This window comes from Boleophthalmus pectinirostris, unplaced genomic scaffold (assembly GCF_026225935.1).
Source record: "Boleophthalmus pectinirostris isolate CB_2022bp ecotype Guang Dong unplaced genomic scaffold, ASM2622593v1 HiC_scaffold_10, whole genome shotgun sequence".
NCBI classification, from domain to species: domain Eukaryota; kingdom Metazoa; phylum Chordata; class Actinopteri; order Gobiiformes; family Gobiidae; genus Boleophthalmus; species Boleophthalmus pectinirostris.
This window is the reverse complement of record NW_026570971.1, coordinates 30,224,377-30,234,273: the sequence shown is the minus strand read 5'-3', so window position 1 is coordinate 30,234,273 and position 9,897 is coordinate 30,224,377.

The following is a 9,897-nucleotide window of genomic DNA, read 5'->3' as shown; positions in this document are numbered from 1 at the left end:
CTGATGGATAGAAACAGAGGCTCTATAATTGAAAACATGTCAGATTGATTGAATGCGAGGGAGAGGGAAACTGTGTATTTTCCCAATAACAGGCTTTTATTGTATTACACTTGTGCCTATAGCTGTAACTGTAGAGTGCAGTGTGTATATATATTATGTACATTTGATCCTGGAGCGAATACTGTACAGGAACCCGATCATTCATATCATTCATTCATAAAACGATGGTGGAGTTTTTTGAATTCTAATTCTAAGTGGACAACATTAGACAAATACGGTGAGTAATATGAGTTAAGTTGAATGTGCCCTTTACTTCAAAGTGTTGTATTTGCATTTATTTAATCACATGTTTTTATTGCTCAGAAATATCTTGAAGAACATGTATTCTCATTTTCAGCAGGGTTGCCTTTCCACAGACCTCACCTCTAACTTGACGTGGTGTTGCTTTGTTGTTTCCATGGAAATTGATGTTTAATGCTATACAGTGGAACATTCTATGCAACGTAATGACATGTCAATCGAGACAAGGCGACAAACCCACCACCAGGAAACCAACTGAGCAAGAGAAGCTCAGTTGGTAGAGCGTTTGTCCACTGATTTGAAAGTTGGTGGTTCAAATCCCGCTCTCAGAACATTGGTTGAGCAATCAGATCAGATCCACTGGCCCACAGGTTGGCTGGTGTGACTCCAGCTCCCACAGATGAATACTCTTGTTACGTCCTTGGGCAAGACACTTAACCTACCTCACCTCCAGTGTCTGTGTGCACTGTTGTATGAATGTGTGTGAGTGGTTTCTTGTTGTAAAGCGTTGAGTGTCTTGAAGATGGAAAAGCGCAGTGTAAAAATGTGACCATTTACTATAGTACGCTAAATGGACTCTTGTGAGCTTTAAACCCTGTTTTAATGTTGCTACTGTGGGGAATATTCTGTGTTGATCATGCTGATTCACCCAATATTTTGTACCTTGGAATGACAACAGGGAGGAAAACACATTGTCTGTCTATGGTTCTATAAAAAGACATGTTTTTCTGTACTTTGAGATGCTACGAAGCAGAAAACTGATGTATGTGGACCCCGTGGCATGTACCCACCCATGATAAAGTGCACCGGGTCAGCATTGTTGTTCATTTTCTTGCTGTATATGCTAAATCAACAAGTTAATGTGTTGTCAGATGTGTGGTATAAAGCTACCCCTTGTTGTGAGTTGGGCAGAGGCGTCGTTCCGGGGTGACAGTTGTACTTGGTAATCAACTTGAATCTCTCTCTGAACTGTAAATGCTGAAATAAAGTGGCCTGTACTCGGATCCTTCCATCTTTTGTGCTTCTTTCTAGGACACGCACTGAACTCTTCCGAAAAAACCCACACTACCTAATCAAAAACAGGCCTAGAGTTGTGTTTCGTTTCATTCACACATGTTTGAGTAACCCTTTATTATTAGTTTGTCTGCATTCCCAAAGCTCAGAATGCTCTATTCCACCTTATGATGTCATGAAGTGGTAGTTTTCAAGTTACACCTTTTACCTTTAGTTCTCTAGAGATTGGTCAATTCCAGGGCTTAAAACATCCAAATGATTCTAGTAAGGGTGTATGGACTTTAAAAACACAGTGGAGCATGTCCTGTATTACCACATGACATCACAAGGTGCAAGTGATGTGAGTGTTTTCTGTTTTCAAGAAGAGCGACCCTAAATATTCAGGATCTGCGTGTTCAACATTTGTAAAGAAAACAAAACACAAGATGTTTTTGATGAAGAAAAAACATTATAACAGATCAGAAAATAGTGTAATATGGGCTCTTTAAATTGCCCTAACATTGCTTGGAGGTCGAACAGGCTAGAAATGACAGATATTCTTCCAAGTTTTTTTTTATCCAATAGTGAAACAAAGGCTGGCTCCAGCTCTCACACTGCCGAGGAGACAGTTATTGTGAGTTATACTATTTCACAGCTATGCACTGAAAAATATTTGGCCCGAGGCAGACCTGGGCATGAAGCAATGAGAACAGAATAACAGGCAGGCTTTCAGAATGGATGGCTCAGTCGTAGCATAGTTGATTTTTTGAGCTTAAAATGGGGCTCTTTGCTGACATATATGGATGCCTTTGGTGAAGAGACAGGACTGTACAGATGTTGGATTGGGCCAATTGTGGAGGGTTTTGTCACTCGGGGATGAAAAAGAGAGTGTGTGAGACGAAGATAGAAGGAAGAGGGATGGGTGGAGAGAAAATATGGGATATGAATCTGTTTAAAAAGATGGATTTTTACTCTAGAAGTTAAACTAGACGATAGATAGACATGTTAGGATCGAAGGTAGCCCTCTGAGATAACTGTTAGTATAGTTTAGCTTTGTGGTGACATAGTAAAGCTCACTGGTGCACTGTAACATGGTCTACCACCAGCTGGTCTCCATGGAGATGTTAATACTTTGCTTGGGAAAGTATAAGTTTGGATTTTTTTGTGAAATCCTTTGTTTTTGCGAGGTTGTTTACATTTCCAATTAAATGCGACTTGTATGTGACTCCAGTGTGAACATTAAACGGCCCGAAAGTGTCCCGCATGCACACTGGAGGACACGATGACCTCAACCGCAGCGAGCGTGCTCTGTGTTTACGGAAGTTGTCCAAACACAGACGCGAGCATTGAGCACCTGGAGATTTTAAAGTTCCTCTCGTACCGGAGCCAGAACATGAACAATTTACTTGTTTTAAGGAGGAGATTGAGAAGGAGAAGGACGAGGTTTTTGGCCGTGGCGTTTTGTGGGACAGTGGCAGCAACGTCCGTTGAAAGGAACATGTGGATGCAGAGACGTAGCCAAGAGTGGTGAGTGACGATGTGCTTCACTTCAGTGACACGGAGTTCATTAACAATTTTCGCCTACTTCAGCACACAGTAGTGACCTTTGTGGCTTGTTGATAACATGTAGGTCGGATGAATGCGCTTTGGTCGTTCAGACTGAAGTCGCATGTCAAAAGATCGGATCAGTTTCAGGACCACATATCCAAGTGGCCTGGGTCGCATTTGAAAAAATCAGATCTGTGTCGTTCAGACTGTCATTAAAAGATCAGATACAGGTCACACAGGGGCCAAAAAATCGGATTTGGGTCACTTCAGGCTGCAGTCTGAACGTAGCCTAAGTTTCAAAGTATGGCATTAAACATTGAGGAACATTACCGGAACTAGGTAGAGAAACACTCACCAGAAAACCTAATTTTTTCATGCAACCTTGTCAACTCCCGATCATGTATGACCTCGGGAGCTGTAGCACGGCTGGGCCTGGTTTAAACTTGCATGGGAGACAGTTGGGAATACTGACATCATCTGTTGTTGTGTCCTTAGGCAAAACACTGCAACCACATTGTCTAGTTTGAATGCAGTGTGTGTGTGAGTGTTGTTGGTGGTTGATTGGCAGCCTCTCTTCCTTCAGTCTACCCCCGGGCAGATGTGGATACAATAATAGTTCCCAGAAATTCCCACCACTGAGTATGGAATGATTGAATAATTTAGCTTATTATAAACGGTTAACTGCTTCATAAAACCAATCAGAAACAGGACTAAACCGGGTTAAAGCAGGTCACAAAGTAAGTCATTCCAAACAGAAGTAACAATGTTCTAATAATAAAGGGTTGAACCAAGACAAAACTAGACTTGTATTCAGAGGTGGGTAGAAAACGTAAAGTAAAGTAGTGGCCCAAGCAATTATTAAGGGTGTCATAATGTAACTTTTCTAGTGCAAGGTCCGTCAACCGCTTGTAGTATATGACAGTATGAAATTAAACAGCTCTACTTTACATTTATTCAATTACAGGTGGTTTTACAGCTCAAAAGTCCCCACAAAACCAATCATTCAAACTGTGAGCGGCGTCACCTCTCCCTAGATCTGACCTGTACCTTGGTCTGGTTTGGTCTCCATGAAGACAGAACAGTTTAATATACTGTGAGACATTCCAGACAAAGAAATCTCCATTTCTCCATGGAGAAAAGCATTTGATGGACCCTCCGCCGGAAAAGTTACACAATATACATTTAACGTAGGGGAAAAAGTATTTCGCGGAACCTACTCCATTAAGAGTAACTGGATGAAGCCTATGATTTAGAGTAAGTTAATGCAATTGGACTGACAACAATAACTAGTCCACGTACCACAATTTGAGTACCATTGCTACAGCCACACCCACACCACAAAACATGTACCACCTTTAGCTTAGAACGTAAATAAAGATGCACTGTGTAACTTTTCTGGAGAAGGTCCAGACCTGTTTGTTTCTAGGGCTCGGTATCATTAAGAAGTTGCCAATACGATACATACCTCGATACATAGGCCACAATACGATACATATCTCGATACAGTGAGCTTTCGATTCGATACGATATATATTTTAATTTTGATTCGATACAGTTCAATAAAAATAATGTCAAAATCATGGCTGCGATAGAAAAGTCTATGTTAAACCACTTTTTTTGTGCAAGGTTGATATGAAACAAACATTTTAGTGAAAATGTTAGATGTGTCACATAAATGAGTTACGAAACTGTAGCGCTGTAACAAAATAATGCAATAAAATATATATCTTGGTGATATATCGATACAGCAGCCCACGATATCAATACTGTATCATCACATTAAATGATACAGTATTTCGATATTTTGATATATCTGCACACTACTATTTGTTTCCATGGATATGTTAACGCTTTGTCCACAGTATGGTACTAAACTACCGTATTTTCCACACCATAGGACGCGCTCTTAAGCCTCCAACCCCATCAAAAAATGACTGCGCGCCCCGCAATCCAGAGCGCCCTATACACGAATCCACTCGGGTGTCCAAGCACGACTTCAGTAAACTATAAAGCCGCACCACTCGCAGCGCACGCAAACACACACTGAGCAGACAGCGACCGTGCAGCGAAAAACACCCATCACACTCATCACTCCACACCGACGGGGAACGGAAAGGAGGAACTAACCGAAAAAGCGAGTGCAATGTGCCACTTCTAGCCACAACTCAACAACTGAGTCACTGCGAACACACCAACAATCCAAAGGTCCCAGACAGCACCCTCCCTACACGCCACAACTGAACAAAGCCGAGAGTCACTGTGAACGCGCCAAACAAAGTCCCACTCACCCATCTAACTGTTGTGTTTCGTTTAAAGTCCGGTGCGGTTTATTTGTGAAAAAAGTGTGAAAATAGACCATTCTATGATAGTGCGCCTTATAATCCAGAGCGCCCTATAGTGCGGAAAATACGGTAATCTTTTTTCAGATACAGATGTTAAATAATCTTAAAAAAAACATTCATTCTTACTGAGAGTGGGGTCACCTTTGTAATTTGGCTTGCAAATCTCCACGGACATTCACACGTTTATGGCCATGCTTTGGAACACTCTAGGCACATCGCCATGGAAACGAGCAGGTGACAGACCCTTCAAGTTACACAGCGCACAGGACCCAATCACAGACAGAGCACCTGGCCCCTCTCAAATCCACACGCAGGGAAACGAGCCTCACCATACTTCAACTCTCCACCGATGCACACAGACATATCAAAATATACGAGGGCTTTTGAAAATACACGAGGCATCTTCTCACATACACTCGGCCTGCTGCTGTTTACTTATTCATCAGTGCAAATAAAAACAACTCCGCCGCACAGTCGAATCGGAGCTTGGCAGCGCTCAGAGAAAGCCAGACATTCCTTATTGAGTGAACTACATCTAAATATCTAATAAAACAAGATGAGACGCGCATCATTCCCCAAAACGTAATTTCACAATGTTTGCGCGCAGAAAGATGACCTAGTTTTTTACGTATATGAGTGTGTATTGGTGTGTGTTTTTCAAGCGTAAGGGGAGAATATATGGACTGTTAGAGGAGAGTTGGTGGTTCAATTTTACATATATTTTTAGGCATGTCTGAACCACATTACCGACTGCAGCCACAGAATGTATCCAGGTCAGGACGGGCATCTAAGTAACTTTTCTGGTGGAAGGGTCTGCCACCTGCTTGTCTCCGTGGGGATGTAATTACTTTGCCTAGAATGTTCCACAGTATGGCATTAAACATAGAGTAGCTGTCTTGCATTTATTAAATTACAGATACTTTTATTGCTCAAACATACACTAACAATACCATGAAACATATATTCTTACTGTGAGTAGGCTTGCCTCAACACAGACCTGACCCTCAACTCAGCCTGGTTTAGAAGGGTTTAGTGAAACATTCTTGTCTAAACTATAACATCTCCATGGACACAAGCCTATGATGCAAAAGAAAAATTACCGTATTTTTCGGACTGTCAGGTGCACTTAAAATTCTTAAATTTTCTTAAGAATTGACAGTGCGCCTTATAATCCAGTGCGCCTTTAATTCTGGTTGTGCTTTCTGACCTCGAACTGATTTTATGTGGTCAAAATGTTTTAGTGTGACTTACACTAAATTAATTACACACAAGGAGCGAGCTGTTTTTCAGCGCTTATTGTTTATGCAAATGAGCAATGTGGTTTTAAGTTTTGTTTCTGTAAAATGTAAACAAATGTTTGCAAAGCTGCATCAAACACATTATTACTCAATGTATATTTGAGTCCTCCTCATAGGGAAAAAAAAAACAAAAAAAAAACTTTAATTGTCCACCCACATTCACATTCATAATGCACATTCAGGGAGGCAATGCCGGGCGAATTATGCCACGATCTGCCAATGGATCGTGGATGCCTGAGCCAAGAAAATTTGTTAGGTGTTGTCCGTTGTTTCGCTTAATGTGCTTTATATTCCAGTGCGCCTTATGTATGAAAAGATAATTCAACATTATTATTAATGTGCCTTATAATCCGGTGCGCTTTATAGTCCACAAAATACTGTACTAAGACATTATATTGAGGTTTTGAATTCTATAAGGAAACAGTTAAAACAGCCTAAAATAAAATCAGTGTGTAAGGTCATAGGCACTAAATACAGTCAATGTAGTGAATGCCAAATCTGGATAATCCCTTTATCTCTAAATAATAATAACAAAATATAAAATGATATACTTGCTAAAACCATATCAGCATTATGTAAATAATCTCTGAAGTTCTATTGTTCCTTAAAGAGCCCATATTTTCTGATCTATGTTATAATGTTGTTTGATGCTTCCCTACATATTTAGGCAAACTGAAAACACTCTGTTTCACCTTGTGATCTCATGTGGTTATAAAGGAAGTGCTCCACTGTGTTTTTTAAAACAACTTCACTAGAATCATTTGGATGATTTCAGCCCTGGAATTGCCCATCTCTACTGAAGAAAAGTCAAAGGCCACTTGAAAAAGTCAGCTTCATAACATCATAAGCTGGAACAGAGTATTTTGAGCTTTGGGGATGTAGACAAACTAATAATAAGGGTTACTCAGACATGTGTAAATGAAACAAAACACAACTCTGGATATGTTTTTGAGAAGGTAACAACATTCTAACATATCTTTAAAGGGGCAGTTTGGAATTTTGGACATAGGACCTCATTTCCTAGTTAGCCAGAGTGAGGAGACACTTCAAAAAATTCCATCCAGTCCTTGCATTTGCAGAGGTCGCTGGTGCTAGGCTAGAGCACTCCCTTCAACAAAGCACCCGAAGAAAATCTATTACGCCAGACTGTCGATGTGAATGTCTGTGTTGACAGAATAATGTTTGAAATAAAACTAACCTTGCATCGCATGAATTGTCGCATGTTGAGGGACTATTTTCTCATATATCAGTCCTCTGCTGCCAAGCTTTTTATTAGTAAGTACAACATTCTGCTGCTGCTTAGACATAAATCCTTCAAATGCAAGGTTGGTTTTACTCATAAAATGATTCTATCAACACAGACATTCACATCGACAGTCTGGGGTAATAATAGTTTTGCTTCGAGTGTTTTGTGAAGTGGGTAAGACTGTTTTTAGTGGCAGGCTAACTATGGCCATTGACATGCACTAGCCTAGCACCAGTGACCTCTGCAAATACAAGGACTGGATAGAATATTTTAAAAAAGTGTCTCCACACGTCTCCAACATTCTGGCACACTAGGAAATGAGGTCCTATGTCCAAAATACTAAACTGTCCCTTTAAGTTTGCAAGACTCAATTTTACGTAATATAGGACCTTTAATTTTGCACAGTTTAACTATACTGATGTGTGTGGGTCATTCCTTGAACAGAACTATAATGTTGTAGTCATATTTTAGACATTACTTAGCCCTAGATTAGATGTGGAAAAATCTGTGTACAGACCTCTTCATATCTGGTGGTACTCAAAAGGATTATACTTCTTATACTTGATGTGAATACCACGAGTTTATGTGATTATTTTGTCTTGGACCCCCATAAAAGGTGAGAAAAATACATCTGCAGTCTGTTTTGAAGTCCATATAAAATTCACATTCTGTCAAAACTAAACCTGGGGCTACTGACCAGCACAGCGTGACCTGGTCTGTCCTCTGTTACTTCAGACCCAGAGGGAGGCCAGAGACGGGACTTTCTCCAAACTAAACTTTTATGTACATATGAAAGCATTTATGAAGACTCTAAAACTATACAACACTTTATATCCTACTTTTCAACATTGGATCAGCGGTAATACAATCTGGCTGTTTGACAAGTTTATTCAAAAGACAATATTTCATTTCAAATTGAAACCAGACATGTCAAAATTGCTGCCAGAATCATAATATCAAATTGGGTTATTTAAGTGCAGGCATCCAAAAGTTTCTGTAAAAGTTGACGGATCACTTTTTTGGAAGTTTGACCTGTCAGAAGACGAATTACTGGCAACAAAATCTGATTCTACTCCAAAATCCATCACATTTTTTCCAGTAATTTGACGCAACATGTAACGATATATAACAGCTATAGGCCGTGATGATAAAACCAGCCCACACTGCACAAAGAATACTGTAAGCCAGGTTTGAAGACGTCAGATGATTGAGGATCTCTTGGAGCACTTGTGTCTATGTAGATGTTGTAGAAAAGATATGACACATGCTAAGCTCTTTGAAACCGAAAACCTGTGGGATATAAGTGGATGTCTAACTGTTCAAAAATCAAGAATCTGTTCTCTTGTAATAAATCATTCTGTAGAACATGTCCAAGTCTCCTTCATGGCAATTTGTGGTAGTGTTTTCATCTTTGCTGCTCAAGGTAACACGCACTGAAAAAAATGCTGTGTTCTTTAAATATAAATGTTAAAATGGAAACTAAAGTAGTCCTTGCATGCGTAAAATTTTTGAAATACCTGAATAGTGGAAATTGTCCGGTCGTATTTGACTCAAGCTTGTCCTGATGGAGAGTTCGCCACTTGCTTGTGTCCATGGAGATGTTATACTTTGCCTGGAATGTTTCACAGCATGGCATTAAACAAAAAACACATGGCATCACCAGCTTTTCTCAGATGAGTTAGATAGTTTAATGCCGTACTGTGGTAGCATGATTCATCAGCCGGTTTCACTTCGTAGAAACCGTCTGACCTCACAGTGTTAGAATCGTTCACTCGACTGTAGGCGGGTACTTTTTATCATTTAACCAGTCACTGCTATTTAGTCATGATGTATGTAATGAGCTGCTAATGGGGCTAACTCAGGGTGTCCAAACTTTTTTCATCAAGGGCCACATATCTAAACACAGACAAAGCAGAGGGCCAATTGAGGGCTGTAGACTGGCTCAATACAGTGAATAATTGAAATGGTGCATGTTTAACACGTTAGATGAGGCATCCATTTTTATTCATCCTAAGATCCTTAAAACCACACACTAAATATGAAATATTAGCTTTATCAAGGTAGATTTTCAAAAAACTTGCAGTAAAAACTTATTTTTCAATTGATGCAATGTAATTTGGGCCAATTCACTTGGAAGTCTGAGGGCCAAGAAAAACTTGTCTGAGGGCCG